Below are 13,507 nucleotides of genomic sequence, written 5' to 3' on the forward strand. Positions count from 1 at the left end.
TGGAGGCGAAACGCAAAAGGCGCCGGTGTGCTTTGCGATGTCAGTGCTCGTTAAAGATCCCCCTTTAGTCGAAATTATTCCGGAGCCCTCCACTACGACACCTCTTTCTTCCTTTCTTCTCTTAGTTCCTCCCTTATAATTTTCCTTATAGCGCGGTTTGGGTGTCGACCAGAATATGACAGCGTTGCTGCGCCATTTCTATCCTTCAAAAGCAATTTTCAATATTGAATGGCATACGCAGCAGCCAATCGTCGTGCCGGTCCACGCAAAAGCGACGTGTCGCACACTGCCGCTCATCGCCCTATGTGCTGCCATTGCTGAGAGGCTGGTCACGAGCACTACAACTGCGTTTACCGACGAATATCTTCGCTAGGATTTACTCCAAACGCGCTACGAGCGCTGCGCAGACAGCGGCCGCATCAGTTAGCATATAACTATTACCGGTCGCCTTTTCCGCGTCCTTTCTGATATACGGTGGTCTGAAGCGGAGACGGTGGCCTACACCCTGTAGTGAAAACCGGAAGCGGCAACATTTGTGGAGTGTCTGTTCCTCTGCAACCAGAAAAAAATTAATGCGGATAAGCTCAGCTAATCCAGGACATACAAAGCAAAAGACTTCAGCGTTCCCTCTGTTCATTGGCGTTGACAATGTTCTAGACGGCGATGGCTTTGAGCAAAGAAAGGGCGCATATCTGGCACCCTGGATATACGGTCGCCTCATTCGTGCTTTGATACATGGGGCGGTGGGGAGAGAGAGATGTTTCCTGAATGCATTAGCGCTGACAGCGTTGTTGCTGGCATGCGGCACTGCAGCAATAGCAGGGCCGCAGCGTTCATTTGGCGATCAATCTCTCGTGATCAACCATTAACTGCATGCCACCTCCCAGGGTGGCAGGCGCGCTCCCTATCCAGTGTGCGGAACGCAATCAAAGCAGAATTTTATAGTCGGACACCAACGCCACGTGCATAAAAGCGAGATTGAGGTCTCCACAGACCTATGGAGCCGGTTGAGCGCCTTTCCTTTCGTGAAAATGAGCGGCCTTAGCAAAGTTGTCAAGGCCAATGAACTCTATGAACGCCGTCTGCTCACTTGTTTGGTTTAGTTTTTGAGGAAAGGAAATGTCACAGTAACTGCCTCACATATATCTCGGTGGACACCGGAACCACGACGTAAAGAAATGGACAAAGGAGGGAAGGAAAGAAGAAAGAAAAAACAAAACTGAAAGTTGTATTTTTAAAATTGAAAGCTCGGATTTATTGTACCCGCCGCGGTGTCTCAGTGGTTAGGGCGCTCGGCTACTGATCCGGAACACCCGAGTTCGAACCCGACCGCGGTGGCTGCGTGTTTATACAGAAAAAAACAACGATAAGGCGCCCGATGTTTCAGCGAACACATTAAAACATTTTGAAAATTAGGCCTTCAGATAAAAATACGGCTTTTGCGGTAAAGTGCAGTGTTGGCGGACACCAGAAAACCAATGAGTCATCTTAAGTAGTAAGCTCTTTGACTAACTTTGAAACACTAGAGTTAGGCGCCTAGCAGCAATTAGAGATTTGTAGTCGGTCACTATAGTAATACCCATATCAGTTTTAGAGTTTAGAAACCGCGATCTTCCTCGGCGCTGAGACTCGACAAAATTTGGTACCTTCAACTTGTTCCCTGCACTGGACGGGTTGCTTTGTCTGCGTGCTTTCAAAAGCGCATGTATTTTCGCATGCGTAGCTTACACGTCTGCAGTGGCCGATTGTGCAGCTGTCGTGTGCGTGCTCTGCGGCGACGACAGATTTAAGGACCCCTTGCGCCATGAGCTACCCCTTACCGTTTTATTTAGGACTCTCATTTCTGCTCTATGTTTTTCACAGACCGTCAAGGTTGCCTCCTGTGTTCCATCGCAATTCGAGCACTTGTGCGCTTCAACCCTGCACGGAGGCCCATGCTGGACATCTATTCCCGCATCTGAAGGCGGCGTTGACGCGCAAGCCTCTGACATTTGTGGCATTACATAGGGTGCTGGCATACACGGGAGGACGCGGCGCCTCCCGTGTTCTACCCATATATGACGCGGCTATTTTTACCCTTCAAACCCGTACCAGACACCTCCACCGTGCAGAGTGGTTAATGCTAGTTATGCGCACACTAGATTACAGCAACTTCCGTAAGTGAACATTTAATGTCCTCGTCGACGCTGGAAATCACTGCTGCCGTTGCACTTCCGTCGGCGCAAAATGAACCCCGCATATACTGCCGAAGCTCGATAGGAACTTCTAGGGTGTCCAAGGTTGTCCGGTTAAATACATCAACAGAAAGGACGTTCTCCATGGCGCTGATACGGGCCTCCTTAACTTGCCCAGGAACCATCTCTTCAGGAGAGGCTGCAAGTTTGTTTGTCGAAGGAATACAAGTCTGACGCTACCGCGAAACCTCTTTAACGGTATGAGTTGTGTAGCTCACTGCAACTTGTTTACGCATGCTGGCAAGCTCGGCGACTTCAGGCCCGTACGCGCTCTAAATCCTGCTGAGCATTATTTTTGGGTGTCAGTTCATGACCTTGGTGCATCTACTATCGTACTCCATGTCTTCCAAGGCGCAGAATGTATAGATATCCTTGAGAGCTCTTAGTTGAGACAATCTTTTTCTCCTCGCCGGCTTCAAGCTCCGGGACTGCTACTCGTTGCAGACAGCACAGGCCAAAAGAGTCACCCGGCGTCGATTAAGACGGCGAAATCGTCGCATAAATTTTAGCACAAGCCATCAAACAAGAGAGGAACGCACGAAGAGCTAACAGCACTGCAAGTCTAGAGCTTTAATAATAATTGGTTTGTTGGGGGAAAGAAAATGGCGCAGTATCTGTCTCTTATATCGTTGGACACCTGAACCGCGCCGTAAAGGAAGGGTAAAGGAGGGAGTGAAAGAAGAAAGGAAGAGAGAGGTGCCGTAGTGGGGGCTCCGGAATAATTTCGACCACCTGGGGATCTTTAACGTGCACTGACATGACACAGCACACGGGCGCCTTAGCGTTTTTCCTCCAAGTCTAGAGCTGCTGAAGAAGAAATCAGAACAACCGAGCGCACAGAAAATAATTTGTTTTTGAGGAAAGAAAACGGGGCGGTATCTGTCTCACATATCGGTGGGAACGTGAACCGCGCCGTAAGGGAAGGGTAAAGGAGGGAGTGAAAGAACAAAGGAACAGAGAGGTGCCGTAGTGGGGGCTCCGGAATAATTTCGACCATCAGGGGATCTTTAACGTGCACTGACATCGCACAGCAACCGGGCGCCTTAGCGTTTTTCCTCCATGTCTAGAGCTGCTGAAGAAGAAATCGGAACAACCGAGCGCACAGAAAATAAAAAAATTGTTTTTGAGGAAAGAAAACGGGGCGGTATCTGTCTCACATATCGGTGGGAACGTGAACCGCGCCGTAAGGGAAGGGATAAAGGAGGGAGTGAAAGAAGAAAGGATGAAGAAGGTGAGTAGTGTAGATTTGTTGGTTGGTAACAACTTTATTTGAGGTCCTGCAGAGCTTTCCAAAACGGCGCCTGAGGTTTCCCGCGTGGGGACGTCGAAAAGTTGCCTCGGAGTCGCCTCACAGGCCTGCTGGACGGCCCAGAGTTGGTCGCCGAGGCCGGGGGAGCGCAAGGCAGCGGCCCACCGTGGCGGCAAGGTTCCGGAGTTTGCACCATGCGGGTTATTGCTATGGTCCCAGAGCATGTTGGTTAAAGTTGTGATATCCGTGTGGCAGACCTTACATATAGTTGTTGGGTATGTGCAGGAGTAGAGCCTGTGGTATCGTTCCGAGTTGGGGTATGTGATCGTCTGCAGTTGTCTGAGCGCTACCGCGCGCGCCCAGTCCAGATTGTCGCTGGACGGAGGGAAGGTTCGGCGGGCCTGGCAGAGAGCGTTGGTAATTTCGTTGTAGTTGGTGCTGTCGCATGGACGACGGTCGCCGGCGCGGTTCGCGAGCTTGCTCGCCTTGGCTTGTGTCGTCTCGTTTCGGTTGCGATATATCTTCGATACTTCTCCCATGTGTGCCGGGAACCACTGAGTTCTGGTTTGAAAATATACCTCCCGCCACTCGAATCGACGACCGCAACCGCTAATCGCGAGCGTTCTGCGTATATTGGCGGTTTTTGAGGGAAGGAAATGGCGCAATATGTGTCACATATCGACGGACACCTGATCTGCGCCGTTTGGGAAGCGATTAAGCAGGAAGTGAAAGAAGAAAGAGGTGCCGTAGTGGAGGTCTCTGGAATAATTTCGACCACCTGGGGATTTTTAATGCACTGACATCGTACAGCACACGGGCGTCTTAGCGTTTCGCCTCCATCGAAACGCGGCCGCCGCGGTGGGGCTCCAACTCTAAGCCTCCGGTGTAGACGAGCGCCTTAACCACTGAACCACCGCGGCGGGGCGAGCGTACAGACGTTTCCACTTTTTACCGGTTGATAGAGCGCCTGCGCCTTGGACTGCATGTGATGCGTATGCGTGGTTAATGCCTAGATGAAATCCTTTAACCAGAACGCTGCTGGCACAGCCTAAAAGAAATATAACAGCGCTCAAAAAGGTAAAAGTGAAAAGGTCTACGGGTTCGAATCCGACCGCGGCGGCAGCGTTTCGATAGAGGCAAAACACATAGGCGCCTGTGTGCTGTGCGATGTCAGTGCATGATCACAGTAAATGCGTGATCACAGAAGGCATACCAGATGCACACTCCACGCCATCTATTTTAATTGCAAATATATATCACACACCGTCTCATCCGATGGCTTCATTGGAAACGCTACTGCGCGATCCCCATCGTCTTGCAGGCAAGGATCCTTTGATTATCGGAAAGGACTTCAACAGTCAGAATACTGACTGGGCTACCGCATCATCACGGGACGCGGAAGGCGACTCTGGTCCTTTGTACAACTCCGCCTCACAATACACAAGTTTAACACTCCCACGAGAATTGGCAACAGTGTCAGCGCGCACACCAGCCCGGACTTGACACTGAGCCACAACCTTGCGGGTATTACGTGGAACACAACACATCACACGTTAGGGAGCGATCTTTACATCCTCTCCGTTGCAGTACCGTACAAAGAACGACCCTTCACCTAACACACAAACTCACCAACTGGGATTCGGTCCGCGCCGCACGGGCGGCCCTTCCTGACGCCCCCATTACAGACATCCACCAGTGGGTGGCATCACTCATGAACGATGTCGCCGCACATACTCGAACGCTTGACACCACACGAGATACGCCCACCCTCGACACTCGCCTGACCCACCTATGGGAGGCCCACCATAGCATCCTAGAGCGCTGGAAAGGGAAAAAGCTCAATCAGACCCTTAAAAAGTAGCTAGCCGCACTGAAAACACAAATTGCTGAGAACTCTGAGGAGCTCTGCCGATCCAACTGGGGGCAAATTTGCGGCAGTATGGCTGGCAATCTGTCCTCCAACCGCAGTTGGCAACTCCTCCGTCACTTAAATGTCCCCACGCAATCCAAAACAGCCCAATAACACCACGTCACACGCCTTATACACAGGACCGACCTTTCTCCCGACGCACTCATCGACATACTTAGGAACACACATACAACTCCCGGTACCTCAAACCAACTGCCCCCTATGCCGGCAAACCGAATGCCAATCTCGACGCGGAGATTACGGAAGCAGAAGTCAGAGCGGCCCTCCTGACTCTCCGCTCTAACTCCACTCCAGGAGGTGACCGTATCTCATAAAGCATGCTCCGCAATTTGCACGATCGGTCGATTGCCCAGCTCACGGGGTACTTCAACAGATGCTGGCAGGAGGGCACCCTTCCGCAATCCTGGCGTCACGCCTAAATCTTATTCATACCCAAGCCCCACAAGCCCCTTACACCTGCAAATCTTCGTCCCATCTCACTAACATCATGTCTGGGCAAGCTTTTGGAGCATGTCGCACTCGCCCGACTCACCCAACACATGACGGAGCAAGACCTCTATCTGCAGAGCATGGTGGGCTTCCGTCCCCACCTCTCGGCCCAGGACGCCATGCTCCAGCTCACACAGTATATTTTTGACTCCTCATACCGGGCCAAACAAAAGCTGTCCTCGCCTTGGATCTCTCTAAGGCCTTTGATCGCCTAGACCATAAATAGATCATGGTGGCGCTCTCCCCCTTGAACATAGGTGAACGTATGTACACCTATAGTCAAGCATTCCTTACTAACGGCACGGCCGAAATTCACTTCGGTCTCCACACATCCCATCCATACACCCTTAAAGGGGTTGACACCCCCCCAGGGATCTGTGCTCTCCCCTTTCATCTTCAATTTCACACTCATCCCCCTTGCCCGCAAACTACAAACTATCCCTCACCTTCGGCATACACTCTATGCTAATGATATCACTCTATGGACCACTCATGGCAGTGATGGAGACATAGAGAATACCCTGCAGTCGGCAGCTACACTCACCCATACACATGCGCGGAGTATCGCACTCTCATGCTCTCCGGAGAAGTCGGAGCTCCTTATTCTCTGCCCCACAACCCGAAACTGCCCCACAGCCCCTATAACCGTGAAACTGGAAAACAGGTACATCCCGGAGGTACACACTCTCCGGGTACTGGGCCTCCACTTCCAGAACAACGGGAAAAATATTCTCACCATCCAGAAACTCAAGCAGACGGCGGTGTCGATATCCCACCTAATCCGAACAGTTTCTGGACACCACCGGGGCATGAAGGAGCAGGACCTATGTCGTCTAATTCATGCCTTCGTATTCAGCCGCTTTCTCTTCACACTTGCCTACCTGAAACTCCAGGCCACAGAAATCTCCACCCTCGATGCCATGATCCGAACAGCAATTAAAACAGCACTACACCTATCCCTAAATACCTCAACCGAAAAACTCCTCCAGCTAGCTCTACACAACACGATAAGTGAGCTTATCGAGGCCCACCGACAGACACAATACATACGTCTCGCGAGAACCACCACCGGCAGACACATCCTGCACAGCCTCGGCATCAGGATACCAGCCACGGATCCCACACAGCTCCCGGTCCCCCACCACATTTACCGCGAACTACTTAATACACCTCTCCCTAAAAACATGCACCCCACCTACCACGAACACCACCGCAGAGCTCGCGCACGGGCGCTCCACAAACACTATGGCATGGAACCGGATGCCGTTTGGGTGGATGCCGCATGCACGGGCGAGGACGCGGTTGTAGCCATCACAAACCCCTCCCTACAACCGATTGCTACCCTTCACATATCTCCCACTGCCACTTCGGAGGAGGCTGAAGAGGCCGCTATTGTCCTAGCCATCAGGCGCACGGAGGCCCGGTATATAATATCGGACTCTAAAACTACCATAATAAATTTCGCCCGCGGGAGAGTTCACGTCCCTGCATTTCGCATATTGAACTCCCTCGCCGCACACCCGCCCGGCCACATGGCGCTCATATGGGTGCCTGCCCAATCCGGGAATCGCGGAAACGAGGCTGCCAACGCTTTAGCCCGAGGTTCTCTCAACCGGGCATCGGCGGCCTCCGATCTGAGGTTCTCACGGGAGCGCATGCGTTCCTTCAGTGAACTGACACAGGCCTGCAAAGCCGAGCGTCGGCTGTACACCCCACCCCACCCCTCCCTCGACAATTATCAACAGACATTTTAGAGGCTGCTCCACACACGCACCTTACCCTCCCCTTATATACGCACGCGCTATCACCAAGTCCACACAAACCCCTCCTGTACCCTCTGCCACCACTCCAAAGCCACTCTCGATTATGTCCTTTTCCTCTGCCCGGCGGATCCTCCCCCGCGAGGTCTGGAGCACCTTACCACTTGGGAGGCTTGGGAGACCCTACTGCGCTCCGAGGACCCGGCCAAGCAAGCCATCGCCACAGGCCGGCTGCCAGCGTTATGAGCCTCCGGGACATGAACATTTGAGTGCAGTGGAGCCGTGCGGGGGCCCAAGGGGCCCAAAGAACAGCGAAGAAAGGGACAGCAAGTCACGGCTCTATCTGGAATCACTGATTATTCAGACGACAGCGCACACGCTCAATCGAAATGACGGGAAATTGACCCAATCTACGTCAGGTGTCGGGGGTCGCTCATGCGCCGTGTATAAATAAAGGACGAAGCTACGTTATTGCTCATTGTGAACAAGGCTCCCGTGGGGAGCCGAAACGTCATCCCATCTTTTCTTTTGGTCGGCGCCTTGTTCTTTCGTGAACAACCGCTATTCTGCGTGACGTCACGCGTGGCTACGACGGTGGAGCAGGCGCACGGCCGTGGCGACGACTTTCCTCCTTTCTCCGTTCATTTTCTTTATCTCTTCTTTTACGAAGCGGTTCAGGTATCCGCCGATATGTGAAACATACTGTACCATTTCCTTTCCCAAAAACCAATTTTCATTTTCATTCTCCCGGAGACCTTCAATACGGCACCACTTTCTCGCTTTCTTCTTTCTCTCCCTCCTTGATTCGTTCTTTATGGCGCGGTTCGGGTGTGCACCTACTTATGTGAGATCATTACTGCACCATTTTCATTCCTCAAAAAACAATGTTTAATTTCCAATTTCCTCTGGTGCATCGGGTAAGTTGACGTGTCTCGGGTGTCTGTAACGATGAGTGCGTTCCGCGCAATGAATAAGCAGCGCGCCCACCCTGCCAGACTGGCAGGTGGCAGTTGCATTAATGGCTGATTCCGACAGGTTCGTCCCCCAATGAACGCTGCGGCCTATTGCTGCAGTACGCAGGTCTGCCATAGCGTGTTCGGCGCTAATGCATGCAGCCCACATCACCCTCACCACTGCCATGTACTTCAAAGCACGATTGTGGCGTCCACTGAGCAAGGAAGCCAGTTATGCACCATTACTTCTCCCAAATTCATCGGAACCTAGAACGCTGTCCACGCCGACGTCAATGAGCACAATGAACCCCGACGGGCTTTTGAAACAGACCAGCGCTCGGTTTCGGCGGCGGCTGATTGTCATCATAGCTGTCAGGTGGTTTCTCATCGATTCAAGGTCGAATCGCACACGGGGAAGGGGCTACGGAGGGGCGTGGGAAAGCTTTCGCTTAAAAAAATGATGCCGCCACTCAAGGGACCCACCGGCCGTGAAATATTCAGTAATTTCCCTCTAAAATCTCAATTTTTCTGGAATCCAAACAACGGCGTCCCGGCGCGCATCTGTGCGACGATAGGACGAATGTCAGACGCGTCTTTTTTTTTGTTTAGGCGCGCCAATTGCACGCGAGCATGATCACGTGACATTCGCCCACGTGTGTAGCCATTCCGCGCAGAGAGCAGAGAGCGAGAAGACGCCACTGCACAGAGTTCCCTGGAGCGACAGCCGACTCTTCGTCAGCTCAGATACTGGACACACAAAGGTCCGTGAGTATTGTTATTTGCTGCTTCGCAATATCTTCCCGTGCTTTTATTTCACATCTGTCTCAACGATATTTTTATGTTAGTGGTGTGTTGAGGAATTTGGCAACCATTTTTTTTTCTCTAATGAATTGAGTTCGAGATCTGTCGTTAGGCCTGACAACGCGTTTCAAGCGGGGTGTATCAAGTAATTATCACGCTCTTTCGCAATTTGGATCTCTATTTTAGCTCAGTAGCGATGTATTGCCTCGGTATTTGTAAATCCAGATCGATTCCGCACATCGGAAGTTTTTTTTTCGAATGATATATACGGGCGCAACGGGTTTGGCAATTTCGGGCCGCGTTGTAGAATGCGTTTAGGCGCGACTTCGCAAAAGCAATTTAACGAGCAAATGGGTCAATTGTGCACGTTTTAGAAGAGGGGGATAGCCTCTAATTATTGTGAAAATGCATTTTTCAGTTACATAATCTTTCCCAGGTGTCGGAACTTTTGTTGATCTTGATGGAGAATACTCTCAGACCTGCTAAGACTGAGCGTTCGAAGAGTGCACGGAGCCTAAATGTTGCTTTCGGTATGCTTGCTTAAACTTCGCATTTCAACTCTGCGTTATCGAGTTACTTTTAAACCTCGCTGTCTGCTTATTATAACGATGCAGTAACCGAGACGTTCATCTTGCCTCTGACGTATAATAGCTTTCTGGGCGTATCAGCTTGGAGAAGTTACTAGAACGAACGCTTGACATAAAAAAAGGTAAGTGCTGGCAGTTCATAAAAAATAGCAGTTGTGCGGGAACCGAAGCTGTGCAAGTTTAAGCTGAATAAGGTGAGGGTTGTGCTTAGAGTTGCACGGTCTTCAGACTAACGTTCGGGCGATGTGCTGATGTTTGCTGGCCTTGACAAAAAAAAACCGTGGACAGCTGTGAATAGAACGCGCTGGTACCTGGCGTGTGACAAAAATTTCGAATGTCTTTTTAGAATACTTTGCCTAATTTCGTGCCCATTTCCAATTTCGGACGCCGAGCTCCTCCGACTGCCACGAGCGAAGAGAACTGCGAGTCAGTTTAGTGTTTCCTGAAATTTGAAAGCTTTCCGCCACTTTTTTGCTATGTGACCTTGGTTGTTTTATGTCCGAAAGCTTTGTTGTGCGTTGACTAAACCCCTGGATCGAGCTGTCTTTTGGCGTTGTTGCGTTCGAGTACTGCGCGCGCTATATCTGCCTCGAACGCTGCATGCCCCTAGCTGGTTGTGCCGTTGCGTTTGGAGTTAAGAACGCGATGGCTTTAAAAAGCTCGTTTCGAAGAAAAGTGGGCGTTGTGGGCCGTTGGCTTTGTTACATGAAACGCGAGATTCTCCATATAAAAAATTCCTGAGGGCACTTAAGTCTGCTTACGCGCAGACAATGCTAGCGCATGGAACTTTCTAAAACGCGGGTTTTTTCCACCACAGCAGTAGTAGTTGTATTTTTAAATTTTTTCTGTAATTTTTATTTTCTATTTGGCATTTCAATTTTTTATTTTTTGTTTATTTCTATTACCTATGTTTGTCAATTTCCTTTTTCTTATTGTTTTTATTTTCATTAATTTTTAAGGTTTTCGCTTTTTATTCAGTTTTAGTATGCTGACGTGATTAGTTTGATTGACAGCTATAGTGTGACATGTTTCCGCGAACATCCCCGCTGGCGATTCACGAGCTTATAAAGGCTTTCGCCTTAAAAAATCGCGTAGACACTGGGAATGGAACCAAGGTTTCTCAGATTGCGAGGTAAGTACGCGTAAACGCGCTACGAAGGCTCGTTGGTTCGAACTGAATAGAAAGTGGACTTAGTGAATGTGTTGTGGTCTCTGACTTCGTGAAGTGTCTTCTTGTACTGATGCGCTCGTGAATAATTATGAGTGTGCAAATGTTGAAGCGGGACCCCAAAAAAACCGCGTTGTTCTTTATAATGCATATTAATTTACTCACGTGAGCTGTTTTAACGCGACACCATCTATGTTATAGCGATGAAGTAAATGCGAATAGCTTGCAGTGAGGCATGAAAGGTGGTATAATGACCGTGTTCGGTTTGAGTTTGGGTTGATGGATTTCGGCGTTCAAAAGCGTTTCAGGCTATGAGAGACGCCGTAGTAGATGGCTTCGGTAATTGCCCCAATCTGGAGTTAATAACGTAGACGGACATCGTAAAGGGGTTGTGGATTTCAATTTAGGGAACCAGCAAACGAAATCGTTGAAGACGTCAACTCGTCCGTACGCTGCGCCCGGTGATAACACGACGGTTCCGCCCCTGCGCGCGGCAGCGTGGGTGCAACACATCGCGACCTCTTCGGGATTTGCACACGGGCAGGCAGGGGTGGCCGGACCTGCGTGCGTCCTGTTTTGTGCGGGTGCCAACCATTGCGATGTCGTGGTGCTCGCACCGCCCGAGCGCCTTTGATGTAAATCGCGTCCGTGTGCTCTTGTGTTAAATGCGACGCCAACAAGGACGCAGACCTCCATTATATCCTTTGTCTGTCACTACAAACTTCCTCCCTTCCCTGACGGCGTGGTTTAGGTGTCCACTGGTATGTGAGGCAGTTACTACGCCTTTCTTTTCCTCTAAAATCACAACGAAGACGCACAATGGCCAATTTAGGAATCAGCGTTTCCGCAGCCCATTCGCATCTTTCGGTGGCAGATGGGCTTTCTTCAGATGCCTGCTAGAGACTCCGGGCCATTTCTTTCATGGGCATGGCGTTGCACCGAACGGGCGAAGGCGTTCCGTGGACTCCCTGGCAGCTCTGCAACACACAGTTGGGTTCCGCTCTTAAAGGCGAAGCTTTAGCGTCCTCCAATTTATTTGTTCCGCATTGTTAAATTTGTTTCTCACTATTCAGCGAGCCTGTAATATATAATGCAGTTGTATATTATACCTATGTAAGCCCGGAATGTGTGGTGTGTTTGCGCGTTCTACTTTGCTAGCGTAGATGCTCCTGGACATGCGCTAGTTACCGAGGTTTACCGTTTAGTGTTTTTTGTTGTGTGCGCGCGATGCGCAATATTGCTTAAAACATTCTTTGGGCCTTGGCTGGTTGGCCAATGATTTTATTTTGTAAGCTACATTAACTTAATTCGGCTACGTCGTTAGAACAGAGGTGGTCGGTCCTCTGTCGCTGGCGTTCTTTCAATCGAAGACTGCTCTCCTGGTCACCTACTGCAAGCACCCCGAGCCTTGCTGTTCGTGCAGCTTTGTCGTCAGACGCTGCCACGTGCTTCAAACGCCTCTTGGACGCTGTACGTATCTGCGAGCTACGTGCAGCACTCATGGATCCCGGGCGTGTTTCATGTGAGGCGAAAAAGAGTATTTGCGCAGCAACGCCCTGTCGTACTTGAGCTATCGAAGCGCAGCTCAGAGCCTCATCGCTTGGTGGAAATGAGAAGGAGCCGTCGAACTAGACACGTATAAATGCGCAGTCTGCTCCATTCAGTTGTAATTAATTGACAGGAAGGATATCCGCCGAAACGATTAGCCTCGATGTGCATTTCAGTGATTGCCTGGATGCCTATATGTTTCGGCTGGTGGAACAAAAATCTTTAGTATAGAGCGATGGCCGACTGTCAGATCCCTGATGCGCAGCGTTCCAGGAGCACCAAGCTGTTGTGCACCTTAGTGTGTGACTTAGCAGTTGAGGTATACATGTTAGGGAAGGAATTAATCGCCCAGCTAACGCCTTTGTCGCGTTGTGCCTCCATCCAAATTATCCGGAACGCAACGTCGCATGTAGTGCATAAATAATATTCTTCTCAATTCAAAATCAGCTAAGGCACAAACGAAAAGCCATATTTCGGTCGGGCCTTATAGCGATGCCACGTGAGTAAGCTTCGTTGCTGTTGTCTCTCTGCTGCTGTGCCCTGTCTCACTTCATCGAACGGAATATCATTCCTTTTTGTGGTGCAAGTTGGTTTGGTTTGGTTTGATTTATGGCGTTTAATGTCCCAAAACGACTCAGGCTATTAGGGACGCCGTAGTGAAGGGCTCCGTAAATTACGACCATATGGGGTTCTTTAAGTGCAATGACATCGCACAGAGCACGATCCTCTAGAATTTCACCTCCATGAAAATTCTACCACCGTGGTCGGGATCGAAACCGCGTCATTTG

This window comes from Amblyomma americanum, chromosome 1, assembly GCF_052857255.1.
Source record: "Amblyomma americanum isolate KBUSLIRL-KWMA chromosome 1, ASM5285725v1, whole genome shotgun sequence".
NCBI lineage: Eukaryota > Metazoa > Arthropoda > Arachnida > Ixodida > Ixodidae > Amblyomma > Amblyomma americanum.